Below are 15,924 nucleotides of genomic sequence, written 5' to 3'. Positions count from 1 at the left end.
TACTCATGCTGCAGGGTACTTTTTTGTTACTTATTCTATATGGTATTTATACAAAGTATTGAAATTCATTATTTTTAAAAATTATACTTTTCCACATGATATTTTTATTATGTTATAAATGTACTTTACACTTTTTTGGGCATTGCTTAAATCAAGAAATAGCAAGTATAGAAAATTGAACGTGAAAGACCACTCTTCTTCCCCAGATTCTAATGGGTATAGCTGTATCTTTCTAGACCTGTTTGTACACAGAGCCTGATGCTGAGTCTGCCCAGAATAGTCCAGAGAGGGCTGACCTTCCAGTGAGAAGAGCTGGATGAGGCTTGGCCATTACCACTTTATTATCCAGAGCCTCAGTTTCCCATACATAAAAGAGTGACTTCACTAATCATGACTTCTCTTAACTCTTAAAGTTTAAACTTCCATTAATCCTAGAACAGAATTATGTGTGCTTCACAAGGTTTTGTTTGTTTAACTGTTTTTTTCTTTTTAGGGTCACATGTGCAGCATATGGAAGTTCCCAGCCTAGGGGTCGAATCAGAGCTACTGCTGAAGCCTATGCCAAGCCACGGCAACATCAGATCAGAGCAGCATCTGCAAACTAGGCTGCTGCCTGTGGCAATGCCAGATCCTTAACCTACTGAGCAAGGCCAGAGATTGAACCTGCATCTATGTAGCTATGTTGGGTTGTTAACCTGCTGAACCACAATGGAACTCAGATTTCATAACATTTTATGCAAAGAGAATGTTGGGAAAAACTCAGACCCTAAATACATCCTTCTATTATGCCTTCCTTTCTCTTCCTCCTGTTTGTCTTCTTGCCTTATTTTTTTCAACAAATACTTCTTAAAACCTTTTCAAGGTTGTCAATGGCATCATGCCAGGGCTAAAGAGATAAAGATAAGTAAGACATCTTTATAGAGTCTACCAGACCAGCAGGAAAGAGATAAAAACAAAGAAACAATTCTGCAATAACTAAGACTTCTAAAGTTCAAAGAAGCTACAAAATTTGTCCTGTGACTGACTAGAACTAAGACTACAACCCACAAGTGTTTTGTCCCCAAACTACTGTCCTTTTCATCATACCAATGTTGCATCTTTTTTTTCTGTCCACCCTGTGGCACATGGAGCTCCCAGGCCAGGGACCAGATCTGAGCCTCAGTCTTGAACGAAGCTGCAGGCACAACAATGCTGGGATCTTTAACCCACTGTGCTGGGCTGGGGATCAAACCCACGTCCCAGCGCTCCTAAGACATCACCTATCCCATTACGCCACAGAGAGAGCTCTGCATCTTATCTTTTCTAACTCTGTCCAAAGAGTTATATCCAACAGCCCCATGGTGTGGGAAATAAACACCTGTAGTTTTCCTGATGGCGCCTTGGATAACAGGTATAGAGCAAGCTAATTGCCCGTTGAATGCATTTATGAAGTGCTTAACCATGTTAAAAATACGCAAGGTGGGAAAGAGTGAACCTTGAAACTGTAGGCAATCCATCTCTGCTGGAAAGGTGTCTAAAATTATGAGGACAACTTTGAGGGTATCCCATCCCTCAGGGCAAGTGACAACAGAACATGCAGGAAAGTGAATCATTTCAACCAGAAAGAACACTACTGATAGTTCATAGAACATATATCTGGACCATGAAAGGAGATTAAAAAATTTAATGGGTTGGTTTTCCCTTGAACCTGGAATAAAAGTACTTTATTCCAAATTAATGTGCTTTATTACTGAAAATCAACTGTCGATTTGCTAAAGGTACTGTTTTTACTCTATGGAAAGATAATAATAATAAGACTAAGAGTTATTGAGCTCTTATTGTATACTGGACAGTAGGCTGAGAGATTGAAGTATGGGAAGAAGGAACTAAGCAAAGAACTATAGCTGACTAACCTGATAGAGCACTGCCTATGTAGAGTTCTGATTAGATATTCCTTATAAAAAGGATTCAACTGAAGTAAGATTGGGAAATTGTCTTGTTATGTTTCTCACTTCAAGATTTATGATAATAAGTCAATGTGTATTCTAAGTAAATCAATACAAAGGTGTGGTTTGGGTACCAATTATCTACTTTTGTAATTTGGCCAAAATGTGTCCAATTTGTAAATGTTGAATCCTCATGGACAAATTTGTTTTAAAACATCAAGGAAAACACTTAAAGAAAATATTGTGTGTGAACCATTAATTCCCAACTTCTCCCCTCCCTCTCTCCCCCACTCCCCCCACCCCCAGCAAATGTCACCCCTCAGGACCAAACAACTATGACAATACCATGATAGCAATTAGGTGAATAATTACAGTAGTTTTCAAAATAAGGAATGTTAGAATGTGTCAATAGTAATACCTAGATGCATTCAGATTTCTTTTTTTAATTAATCAGAAAGAATATAATTAAAAAGAAGATTTTCAGTGGATCTCCCTCACCCAGTCTATGTCAGGTACATTTGTTTTTTCACTTTCTGAAGGGGATTAACATTCATAAGCAGTTAGCACTCTTGACTTATGTTTAAATGCCATTTTCTAAAGTTCAATTTTAATATTCTCCTGTTAATTTTAGAATAATTAAATACATTTTTAAAATAAAACTACCAAGTGTGGTGAGGTTTCACATGCATTTGAAATCAAAGCACAACATCCATTCATTATGAATTTACCTGTTCTGCACCCTGGGGGAAATCAGCATTAGCTGAGTGTATGCATGCCATCTTGCCTAATCACAAAATTGCACTTCAGAGATAATCACTTAGCACAGGAAAACAAAGTGAATGCTGTAATTCCATTTTCACTTAAGATTTGGAATCAAAATGGACAGATAAGAATAGGAATATTAAAGTGTCTAGAGATTCTAAGAGAGGACAATGTGCTATCTGTCAGTATGTCCTAATCAATCAGATGACCTAAATTAAAACCATATGACAGGACTACAAACTAAACACAATGAGCCCCTTATACTGGTATTTGTGCCTCTTTGATTTGCTCTATTCACAGTCTATTGTTATATTCCACTGTGCAGGAGAAGAGAAAATGACATGCTTTCGTTAGTCATTGAGCATTTGAAACAGGTAATTGAGCCAAAAACTCTAAGATAATCAGTAGTTCTTTTAAGGTTCATTATAAATTGTTACACAAAATGGAATAAACTGTTTGGTTAGCAGTACGAAGAAATGAGGCTTCCAAAGCAAAATAAATAATCTCTGGAGGTCAAAACTATTTGCATAATAAAATAAAATAGTGTCACATTTTCCAAGATTCTCAGTAATTTTTTTAACTGGTAATTTTGGCAATTTGGGACAAGCCTTAACTTGTTCTGGCACTGACAAGTTGGAACAAATATAAGAAGAAAAGCTTAACACATTTCAAGTATCATCGCATTCATTTTTTTATAGGCAGTCTAAGAAGTAGGTATTATTATCTCCATTTTCCAGATGAGAAAACAGTCTCAGAAAAATTAAGGAGCTGTCCTAGGTAACACAGGATCTTGATTCAGATGGCCTGATGCCTGAACTATACATACTTTCCCAGCCACTGTAAATCAAATCACCATATTCTCTGAATATTAAGATTTTGCTGATTATAAATGGCATCTTTATTTTATGCATCATTAGAAAAGATTTAAAACACTGCAGTTAAATATACCACCATTGTAAGTTGCATCCTTATCTCAGAGATGCAGAAAATACTGGGGGGAGAAAAGAATCCATGAAATAATGTACAGAGTGAAATTAATTCAGTTTGTGATCAAAAATCTTTCAATATACTTTCTGCATGGGCTTCATTTTTTGAAATCCCTACCCCTCGAAACAATAACTGGTTTTAAAGTTTTTATGAATATCAGATGTAACCCACGACTAACAGCCAATTGGAGCTTTGTGTTTACATGATAACCAGTGTCGTTCAATTGATAAGTCTGGCTCAAAACAAAACACTAAGAAGCTTTAAAAAACTATTAAGATTTGTTGTAGGTAAGTTTGTTTTTTCGTAACCTCTGGGATATTGAAAATAGCTTCTGCACACCATGTCCCCACATAAATTCACATACTCATCAGTTTTAAGGTTTCTTTGCATAAGAAATCATATCCACTTGAACATCTTATCATTCATCCACACACACATAATAGATGTATATAAACAATCCTCTGTTCCCTGAGAGCTTTCATTAGTGGAATAGAAACTACTCACAAATCAGTTTATTGCAATATTTCAAATTATTAGAAATATTTTTTTATATTGAACCTCAAACACTCCTCTGGACTTTTATTTGGTGGTGACAGATCTAAAAGTAAGTATTTAAATTTACGATATTTTCACGTCTTTCGTAGATCAGCTCATGTAGGTCAAGCAAGCCTAATACCTTCAAGCATACAGTTGTTTAATGTTATGTTTTACAAATATATCTAGGACCTATTATATAGTAATATACATATACCTCTAACATATGGTATATATATCACAAATAGAAAAACGTGACAAGGGATATTGTCTGTTGCTGAGGGTTCAAATACAAAACAGGGATAAAAGATCCATTAATAATCACAATACAAATGGATGAAAACACAAAAGAAAGGGTAACTATGGCTGCCTGGGTCTATCACTGCAAGCTTCATCAAGATGGGATAACTGAACAGAATCTAGAAGGATGAAGAGCATTTTGAAAAGCAGAGAATAAGATAATGAAAAGAGGAAACATTTTTAGAAAGCCTCATTTTATTTAATTATAGGTAATTTGTAAGATTATCTAGATCTTTCTTTTTATTTTTTTCTTTGGTCTTTTTAGAATTGCACCTGCAGCATATGGAGGTTCCCAGGCTAGGGGTCAAATCGAAGCTGTAGCTGAGGACCTACACCACAGCCACAGCAAGGCCGTATCATCAACACATTGAGCAAGGCCAGGGATCAAACCCCCATCCTCATGGACACTAGCTGGGTTCCTTAACCACTGAGCAATGATGGGAACTCCTACATATTTCTTTATAATTTTGTGGGGTTTTTTATGGTTTTCTCTTTTTTCTATTGTGATGATTTTTATTTTTTTCCATTATAGTTGGTTTGCAGTGTTCTGTCAATTTTCTACTGTATAACAAGGTGAACCAGTCTCACACACACACACACACACACACATATTTTCTTTTTCTCATGTTCCATCACAACTGACTAGATATAGTTTCCTGAGCTATACAGCAAGATCACATTGCGTATCCACTCCAAAGGCAATAGCTTGCATCTATTAACCCCAAATTCCAAGTCCATCCCGCTCTCTGCCCCTTGGAAACCACAAGTCTGTTCTCCAAGTCCATGCATTTCTTTTCTGTGAAAAGGTCACTCGTGCTTTATATTAGATTCCAGATAAAAGTGATGTCATATGGTATTTGTCTCTTTCTTACTTACTTCACTTAGTATGAGAGTCTCTAGTTCCATCCATGTTGCTACAAATGGCATTATTTTGGGGTATATATATATATATATATATATATATATATGCCTTAATATTGCACCCCCAAAATTAAATACCTAGGAATAAATCTGATCAAGGAGGTGAAAGACTTATGCTGAGAACTACAAAACATTAATCAAGGAAATTAAAGAGGATTCAAAGAAATGGAAAGATAGTCCATGCTCCTGGATTGGAAAAATTAATGGCCATACTACACAAAGCAATCTACAGATTCAATGCAATCCCTATCGAGTTACCCATGACATTCTTCACAAATCTAGAACAAACAACCCAAAATTTTACATGGAACCACAAAAGACCCAGAATTGCCAAAGCAATCCTGAGGAACACAAGCCAAGCAGGAAGCATAACTCTCCCAGACTTCAGGCATTATTACAAAGCCACAGTCATCAACACAGTGTGGTCCTGGTACTAAAACAGACAGACAGACCAGTGGAACAGAAGAGAGAACCCAGAAATAAACCCAGACACCTATGGTCAATTAATCTTCAACCAAGGGGGCAAGAGTAGAAAATGGGAAAAAGACAGTCTTTTCAGCAAGTGGCACTGGGAAAACCAGACAGCTGCATGTGAATCAATGAAACTGGAACACACCCTCACACCATGCACAGAAATAAACTAAAGTGGCTGAAATACTTAAATATAAGACAAGACACCATCAAACTCTTAGAAGAGCACATAGGCAAAACATTCTCTGACATCTACCTTACAGATGTTTTCTCAGGTCAGTCTCCTAAAGCAACAGAAATCAAAGCAAAAATCAACCAATGGGATCTAATCCAACTGACAAGCTTTTGCATAGCAAAGGAAACCAAAAAGAAACCAAAAAGACAACTTACAGAAGGGGAGAAAATAGTTTCAAATGATGCATCAAATGATGCAACTGACAAGGGCTTAATCTTTAAAATACACATACACAACTCAACAGCAAAATACACAACTCAACAGCAAAAAAGCCACCAGCCCAATGGAAAACTGGGCAAAAGACCTGAATAGACATTTCTTTGAAGAAGATATGCAGATGGCCAACAAGCACATGAAAAAATGCTCAACATCACTGATTGTTAGAGAAGTGCAAATCAAAACTGCTATGAGGTACCACCTCACACCTGTCAGAGTGGCCACCATTAACAAGTCCACAAATAACAAATGCTGGAGGGGGTGTGGAGAAAAGGGAACCCTCTTACACTGTAGGAATGAATGTAAATTGGTACAACTACTATGGGAAACAGTATGGAGGTACCTCAGAAAACTAAATATAGAACTACCATGTGATCCAGCAATCCCACCCTTGGGCATTTATTCCGATTAAACTTGTAAAAGATACAAGCACCCATATGTTCACTGAAGCACTATTCGCAATAGCCAAGACATGAAAACAAACAACCTACATGTCCATTGACAAATGAATGGATTAAGAAGATGTGGTATATTTTGTGGGTTCTTGTCACTTCATCATCACTGGTACATTGTCAGAACAGATATCAAGAATGACTCCAAAGGTTCCCATCGTGCCTCAGTGGTTAACAGATCTGACTACGAACCATGAGGTTGCGGGTTCAATCCCTGGCCTTGCTCAGTGGGTTAAGGATCTGGCATTGCCATGAGCTGTGGTGGAGGTCGCAGATGCGGCTCGGATCCCCACATTGGTGTGGCTCTGGCATAGGCCAGTGACTACAGCTCCAATTAGACCCCTAGCCTGGGAACCCCCATATGCCACGGGTACAGCCCTAGAAAAGGCAAAAAAAAAAAAAAGAATGACTCCAACAAATTGACCATGATGACACAGATAGCTCAGAAATTACAATAAATCATTTGCATGCTACTGAGCCCCAGGTATGTGACTGCACTTGTAAAATTATAAGTTTGCAAATGTATGCTTTCCTGCCCCTCTTCACCACCTAATACATATACACCTACACCCTGAGGTTGGTAATTTCTTTCTGTTTCTGCATTGGTCCCTGCTTCTCCAAGGCACTGCTATACCACATACTCTCTTCATGAATCCACTATTCAAATTAATCACACAGTTCACACTGTTGTTACACACATGGACAACGAGAGTTGGGAAACCCCTTAGCTCTCCAGAAACAAGAGCATTAAACAAGTCCTCGTTAAGGCGATTGCAACAGCATCTTTTAGATGACTGAAGAAAAAAAAGATGAGAATTTCTATTTTTCACTCATATGTGACCAGAAATACATTAGCAAGGTGCAATAATGGGAGTATGGGGGGCTGTGAATATATCATAGCAAAGATTATAGCAGTCAAGAGAAAAAAACATAAAATTTATTTAGATATGCTGATTAGGCAGTTCAGAAAGTTCTGGGAAAATATTTTGTAAGTCCATGGCCAGAGACTCTTAAAAAAATATGGATCCAAGAGGAATAAAAAGGTCTCACAGACCAGAGGGGTAGTCCAATAAAAAATTACCTCAACTAGGGAGAAAAGGAGGTGGTACCTAGAGGACTGATGTAATTGCCTAGGGAACCCTCTGATAAGCTCAAACACAGGAGGAGAAGGGAGCTTCAGAAGGAGCAGCAGACTCAGGCTTGACAGGAAAGAGGGGCCTGGCTAGAGAGAACCACCCTAGGAAGGCTAACAGGAGGAGAAAGCCAAGTTTTAAAAAGTTGAAACAGAACAAATGGCCTTTTAGCTGCATGTTATATGTGGAAAAAATGAGGCAGAGATAGGCCTGAAGTATGGAAAAAATAGTTTAAGGCTAGCAGACAAAAAGAAAAAAAAAACTATATAAACTATTCTTTGTTGTTTTCCTGTTTCTACCATTTCTGGAAGTGGACTATCTATATTCAAACTGAAAAAAAAAAAATAGTAAGAACAATTACCCAAAACTCAAGAAGGAAATGAAGTCTAGGAAGGATGAACAAAGATTATTTAAAAGCTTTAAATGAGTTATTTTCAATAGACAGAGGTAAATATATATGTGTGTGTGTGTGTGTGTTCAAAAACTCACTTTTAATCTATGAAAACATCTACTACAATAGTCTAACAAAATCTCGTTGGGCTTAATGAAATGATTCCTTTTTTCCTTTTCTTTTTAGGGCCACATCTGTGGCATATGAAAGTTCCTGGGCTAGGGGTTGAATCAGAGCTGCAACTACAGATCTGGACTACGGCTGTGGCTATGGCAACACTGGATCCTTAACCCACTGAGCGAGGTCAGGAATCAGACCTGCATCCTCATGGACACTATGTCAGGTTCTTAACCTGCTGAGCCACAATGAAAACTCCTAATTAAATAATTCTAAAGGCCTTGTGCAATAAAAATAGAAAATATTATGATAAGAATGGACAAGCTTTTGTTTCCATTTTTTTGTTTTTGTTTTTGTTTTTCTAGCCACAGCATGCAGAAGCTTGATATGGGATCTCAGTTCCTAGACCAGGTACTGAATATGGTCCTCAGCGGGGAAAGTGTCTAATCCTAACCACTAGACCACCAGGGAACTCCTCAGAAAAGTTTAAAAGGAGAGTAATGAAGAAATTTAGCCATAGCTAATATCAAAATTTTCTATAAAACTATGACATTTCAAAATAAATGCTGGTTGTGTAAGACAAAAGAGAGATCAATAGAATAGAACTGGTATCAGAGAAATCCACTCTGAATTTAAAGTATGACAGAAGATATAGCATAAGTCAATGCAGCAGGTAAACATCATTTAACAAATGATTAATAATTGGTAACAATTAGCTCCTTGAACACAATTTAGAAGCTTATCTCCTCTGTTATACAAAGATACAAATATATATTTATGTATCGATGAAATACCTGATAAGTAAAAAGTTGAAATACCAAACTATGGAAAAACCAGTAGGAAACAGAGGGAAATGCTTTTCAAATCTCTGGAGGAAGAACAACTTTGGAAAGTAAGAGAAGCTCATAAATCTTCAAAGTGATAGAAGAAATCAAAAGGGTAAGATTTACTAGCATGATTATGGTGCAGATACTACCGACTGACTTGCCCTAGGAGTCATGTAATATTCTCTTTAATTTAGCACAAGTTTTTTTATAATAATTATATATGCTAGTTCACAGAATTATGTTGAATACCTCCAAGTATTTAGAATATAATCACTAACATTCAACGAGAGGTCCCTATGCTTGTTACATGCCAGGCATGCAGGTGACAAGGCCAACGTTCTATTATGAAAATTAGGGAAGTTTGCATGTATTCATTTCTGCTCAGGAAGAAATAGATCCTTCTTCTTTGCCTTATTTTTTTCTTTTTAACCAGAAGCAAGCGGCAGGACAGTAGGAGTTTTCATGGCAAGGCTAAAACTCTGCTCAAAAAATTTACAATCGGTTCATGAACCCAGAGAATTATAGTTAACATCTGAGCAATCAATCCTTTGTTTCCCTCCCAGGCAACCAAGCTCTATGGCCACTGCACAACATCTGCTATAGAAGGAGCAAAGTGTCCTGCCAGGAAGATGCTTCTAGGATGAAACAGATTGAGAATGAAACCCTACATAACCAAAGGAAGAGGGCAATTAAAACAGATTATTATATCCACCCCCCTCCTTGTTAAGAAGTCTCCAAAACATTCCCCTCAACATTTTGATTCAGCCTTTACTGATGTATGTTCTCTGCCTTTCACACAAACCTCCCCTTCTGCTTTGCATACAACTTCCCTGCAGTTAGCCAAACAGAACCCATTCCACAGCTCAGCTCAGTACCACCTGCTCTGGGAAGACTTCAGTGATAAGCACACTTCCACCTTACACAAATTGCCACCTTCTATGTCCTCATAAGCTCCTGTGCACGCCTGTATCATAGAATGTACCATGCTACACTGATATCCCTTATTCCTTTATCCATTCACACCTGATATCTGCAGATTGCTGAAAGATAGGGATGAAACCTTCTCTGAGTTTCCATGCACATATTAAGCAATCAATTAATGTCTCTGGTTGAATAAATAAAGCAATGCCTTTAAAACTCATATAACTATCCTGCAGTCCTAAGGTTCTACAATTTATTAAGTTCTATTCAAGTTCAAAGCTCATCAGAATCATAAAAGGGAACACATTTTACGCATTTTAAAAAGTGTCTAGCAATGTCCTTGATACTTGCAGAGATGTCTTTGCTAGTGCCTTAACAATCTACAGGCAGGGTGGTGCAGGCAGCAACATGAAGCTTGGACACACTGTCAGAGCATTCCTGGGCTCTGATTTCAGTCATAGCAAGTGGGCGACGCTGGGTGAGCTGCTTCACCTCTCTGAAACTCAGTGTCTTCTCTATCTACCACACTGGCTTAATGAAACTTACCTTGTTAGGCTGTGAGGACATAAGGTGATTAGCACAGTCCTTGGTATGCTGGTGGTAGTTATCACATGAATTTCTTAGCATAATGATGAACAGTATGGGCTTTGTAATCAGAAAGATCTGGGTTTGAATCCCAATTATTATTATTATAATATTACTTACAGTTATTGTCATCACCATCAATACCAATAGAAAGAAATACTGACGTAAAGTCTATCATCGATCATAGCGCTTAAAAAAACGAAGAGCTTTAAAAACTATTATTATTTTTTTCCTCTACTACCTCATAAAGAAGATATTTCCACTCCAAAGGAAATTGCTTTTCTTTCCACTATTCTAGTTAATGCTAATTAAATGGTGCTAAGTCCATAGGACTGTGTCTAGCTCCTTCTCTAAAATGAATCAATTAACAGTTGGGAATTGCAGTGGGGAAAGAAGGGTCACCATATCCTGATGTGACTGAATGACAAATGCCACAGCTGGAAAGAGATTAGAGAGCATCTCAGGTCAAGAAAGAACATAAATGGTTGCCCCATGTGTCCAACATAGAGGAAAAAGAAAATTAAGTAAAAATGTCATGGAGTCAAATTCTAGCTAATGAGTGCAGGCTCTGCAGGCACCGGAATAGGGGAAAGAAAGGTCAAGTCTGTTTCTTAGAAAGCTCCATCACATACAGGGGACTTTATACCTTTAAAAGGATAATGACCTCATTTACATGAAGAACACCAGCATACAAATTGCCCTTTAGACTTCTGACAAAAGGCTGGTAGACCAAGGCTATGTACAGTATTATAACTGAAACAGTCGAATTGGCAGCAGGGTTTCTGGCAACAAATAGCATCACTGTTGTCAAATATATGTGCACACAGAGACACCGGGGCTAGGTCCTATATGCTTTGCTTCATGTTCTTTAAGTCCCAACTGTACTTTTCTTAAAAAAGATACTTTTGATTCATAAACAACAAAACTCTTAAAAGCTTTGAAACCCACTCTCAAAGTACAGGAATTATTATGGCTGCTGCTGGGGGGCATCCAGAGAAAGGAACTGACTGGTGAGGGACCCCGCTTATTGTTTTTGAAGAATCAGGCAAACTGAATCAGTTGGTCTACTCTGGCTTATCAGGATAAGAGAGCTTTATTATTTGAAAATCTGTGTTTATGCTTTTTAGTAATGCTTATTGAGGTATAATTTACAGAAAGTAAAATCTACTCTTTTTTGTCAATATTTTTGACAAACATAATTATGTAACCCACACCATAACTGAATTATGGAACAATTTCTTACAACCCTTCCCAAGTTCCCCTGTGCCTCACTGGAAACAATCTCTTCCCCACCTCTATTTCCTGGCAAACGCTGATTTATTTTCTGTCCCCTTTCCAAAATGTCATATAAATGTAGTCTTCTGATTGTAGCTTCTATCAGCATAACACATCTGAAATTCATCCATGTTGTATACTGAGTCGAATTCTATTTGGTCAAGAGTCCAGTTTGCTTATCTATTCCCTAGCTAAATCCTTTCAGTTTATCTACTCACCTGGGCATTAGGGCCAAGGGTCATGATGGATTTGAGAGCAACAGGATCCAAGGTCTAGGGCCCAGGCTCCAGTGGAGAGAGGTGGAAAGGAATAGTTTTCTAAATGGTTTAGAATAGTTTTATAAAATGGTTTGGTAATGATGACTTGATCTTACAAAATATTCCCTTAGGTAAGACCATAGTGTGTAATTTCAGTGACAAAGATGGGATATGATATAATATCCTAAAACAAACATAAATAGCCATGCATATGAGTTACATTCTCAAATGCATTCATTTGTTAAGTTAAATATTTAATCCATGAATGATTTTGTGAATGAAAAAATATCATAAATGGTGACAATGATCCCAAACTAGTGTACTAAAGACCACTGAACCCCAGTGTACTGCAATGACCTAGGTTTCATGTGTTCACTTACTATACAAGAGCTTCTTTGATCAACTTGTCTTCAAATCTCTTTCCCATGTTTAACTGATCCTTAATATTATTGAAAGTGTTTAATATATTCTTAATACAAGTCCTTATCAGCATGTATTTTTCAGCTGTTCCCCAGATTGTAACTTTTATGAATAGATTAAGAAGATGTGGTATATATACACAATGGAATACTACTCAGCCACGAAAAAGAACAAAATAATGCCATTTGAAGCAATATGGATGGAAGTAGAGACTCTCACATAAGTGAAGTAAGTCAGAAAGAAAAAGGCAAATACCATATGATATCACTTATATCTGGAATCTAATATACAGCACAAGTAAACCTTTCCACAGAAAAGAAACTCTTCATATTTTAAAAAATTTATTTCTTTATTTTTTGTCTTTTTGCCTCTTCTAGGGCTGTACCCACGGCATATGGAGGTTCCCGGACTAGGGGTCTAATCAGAGCTAACCACAGCCACAGCATGCAAGATCCGAGCCGCATCTGCGATCTATACCACAGCTCATGGCAATGCTGGATCCTTAACCCACTGAGCGAGGCCAGGGATCAAACCCGCAACCTCATGGTTCCTAGTCGGATTCGTTAATCACTGAGCCACGATGGGAATTTCTGAAACTCTTCAGTTTTTAAGCAAGTTTTTCAAAGGCCAGAAGATTTTAATTTTGATAAAGTCTGTCAATTTTTAAAAACAAGTTGTATTTTTAGCATTGTATCTAAGAAAATCTTAGCTTAAACCAAGCTTATAAACATTTCCTCTGAGGTTTTCTGTTAAAGTTTTGTAGTTAAGTTTATACTGAGGTCTACAGTTTATTTTGAGTTAATTTTTACACACACTGCAAAAAAATAAGATTATTTAAAATCTATATATGCATATTTGAGAAAATGTCTATCATGTTTTACCATATTTTGCGCACTATCACAATGCAGTGCCAAGAACGCTACTATTAGTTTAAACATTTTCTCAATGAAATGATTATGAAACTATTCTTTGAGTTGATAATTATACCCATTTCAGAGATGAGGAAGATGAGGTACAGAGGGATCTTGCAGCTTAAAAGTGGTAGGTGGAAACAGCAGTGAAATGACTTTATCTCACTCTAAAAGTCATATGTTGTCCAATGCTGTAAAAAACAATTAACTTTCAGGAGTTCCCATTGTGGCTCAGGGATAATGAACCTGACTAGTATCCTTGAGGATGTGGGTTTGATCCCTGGCCTCACTCAGTGGGTTAAGGATCTGGCATTGCCGTGAGCTACAGTGTAGGATGCAGATGCAGCTCAGATCCTGAGTTGCTGTGGCTGTAGTGTAGGCAGGTGGCTACAGTTCCAGTTCGACCCTTAGCCTGGGAACTTCTATATGCCATAGGTGCGGCACTAAAAAGCAGAAAAAACTGAGACCCTTCCAAATCTGCAATAATAGACTCACTTTCTGTTTGCTATGGTATAGCTTTCTGGCCACAGTCTTTTCCAGAAATGCAGAATCAATATTCATTTTGTATTGATCAAAATGCTCTGCATGTGTATGGTAAGTGCATTATTATTTCAACTTTGTTCATTTACTCATTTAATATATACTGTATTTTCATGTTTACTTATTGGCCACACCCACACCATGTGGAAGTTCCCAGGCCAGGGATCAAACCCACACCACGGTAGTGACCCAAGCCACAGCAGTGACAATACCCAATCCTTAACCCGCTAAGCCACCAGGGAACTTCCCCCTTCCCCCTTTTTAAATTAAAAAAAAAAAGTCAGAATGCTATTATTACTAAAAACAACAAGGGGATAATTTTTATCATCATATAGAATCACTACTAGAGTTCTGAATCTAGTAGTTTCAGGATAATAAAGGATAATCAACATAGGAAAAAAATTAAAGGAGATAGATGTAAATTTTTATCTAAATTTGATATTTCCTATTATGATTTGTTTAGGTAAGTGATTCTCACACAGTAGTGACATTTTCCCCATTATATATTCCAGAATTGGGAGGGAAGGGAACAAAGTACTTTTTAAATTATATATGTATCCTTGAAATTCTGACTGTAGTTCTTTTCCGGGTCTAGAGGAATACTCCCCTTTGAGTATTAATCCATGTGATAGCAGAGTTTACTTTGTGCTGAGAACATGGAGGCAGAAGGGACTGTGTTGTTTCATACCATGTAATGGGTTAGGAATGCCAATGCTGTAGCAAGAATGCTTGGGTTATGAAAACCAACTTCACTGCTTACTATAGGTCTGAGCCTGGCCACATTCCTTAACCCTGCAGGTCTTTGTTACCACGTCTGTAAAATGAGAGTGATAGATATAAAAGCAATTCCCTCAGGACTGCTGAAGTATTAAATATGTATATAAGAATTTAGACCAGTGTTTGGCATATGACAACCTTGTCATAAAAAATGATTGCTAATATTTTGGATAATTTTTGTTTCTATATTCTCACTTAAGATTTACTATTAACATTCTATGACATTTGGTAATGAACTTGTCCTGTCCAGCTTATTCTGTCCATATTCATTTTATAATTCAGTTATTTTTAAGTTATGTGAAAATACTGCAGGAGTAGAAAAGTATAACAATTTTTCACTTACATAGACAGTAGTTTTTAAAACACTTTCAAAATTGAAAGTTTATTCTAGCTAATGCTCTAGTCAACATAGGCAAATCATCAATGAAAAGAACTAATTTCCTGTTTTTGTTTTCTTTGTTAGTCTTAGATATTTTTTTTGTTTCATTTTTATTCCTAATGCAGAATGTTGCTTGGCATTTCAGATACTTAGTAGATATATATTGAATGAATGCATTATCTTTATCTTTTTCAAAGGAACATTCACTCATTAGCAAGTGTCACTGTTGCTGAGATATGCAAAAATTTATTTAGCACATACTGTATCTCCAGGTTAAGTCTAATCAAACAGTATGAATTGCTGTTATTACATTAGTATTATTACTGTTATTTTGTACAACTTTCCATTTATTCAATTTTTTAATGTCTTTAATAATTTCATAATGTAGGTTCTGTACTTGTCCTCGGATGAGATTAGGTTCTTGTTTATTTCAAGGAAATCCCAACTAATAGTGGCATAAACAACAGAGAAGTGTGTTATACGCTCACATAAAGAGGCAGAAACTTATGTTCCTTCCAGCTGACCACTTGGATATCTCCTCGGTTAGTTTTTCCTCCATCTCCAAAATGGCCATTAGTCCTAGGCAGC

The 15,924-nt window shown here is 37.0% G+C and overlaps 1 protein-coding gene across 2 annotated transcripts in view; it reads right to left on the bottom strand.

Annotated features, from left to right (window-relative positions):
- The window catches only part of PRKD1 (protein kinase D1), a 344,632-nt gene that overhangs the window by 93,770 nt on the left and 234,938 nt on the right, over positions 1-15,924 (bottom strand). The window lies entirely within an intron of this gene.

The sequence above is a fragment of the Sus scrofa genome, chromosome 7 (assembly GCF_000003025.6).
Source record: "Sus scrofa isolate TJ Tabasco breed Duroc chromosome 7, Sscrofa11.1, whole genome shotgun sequence".
In the NCBI taxonomy this organism is placed as follows: Eukaryota; Metazoa; Chordata; class Mammalia; order Artiodactyla; family Suidae; genus Sus; species Sus scrofa.
This window is presented reverse-complemented; position numbering and strand designations above follow the sequence as displayed.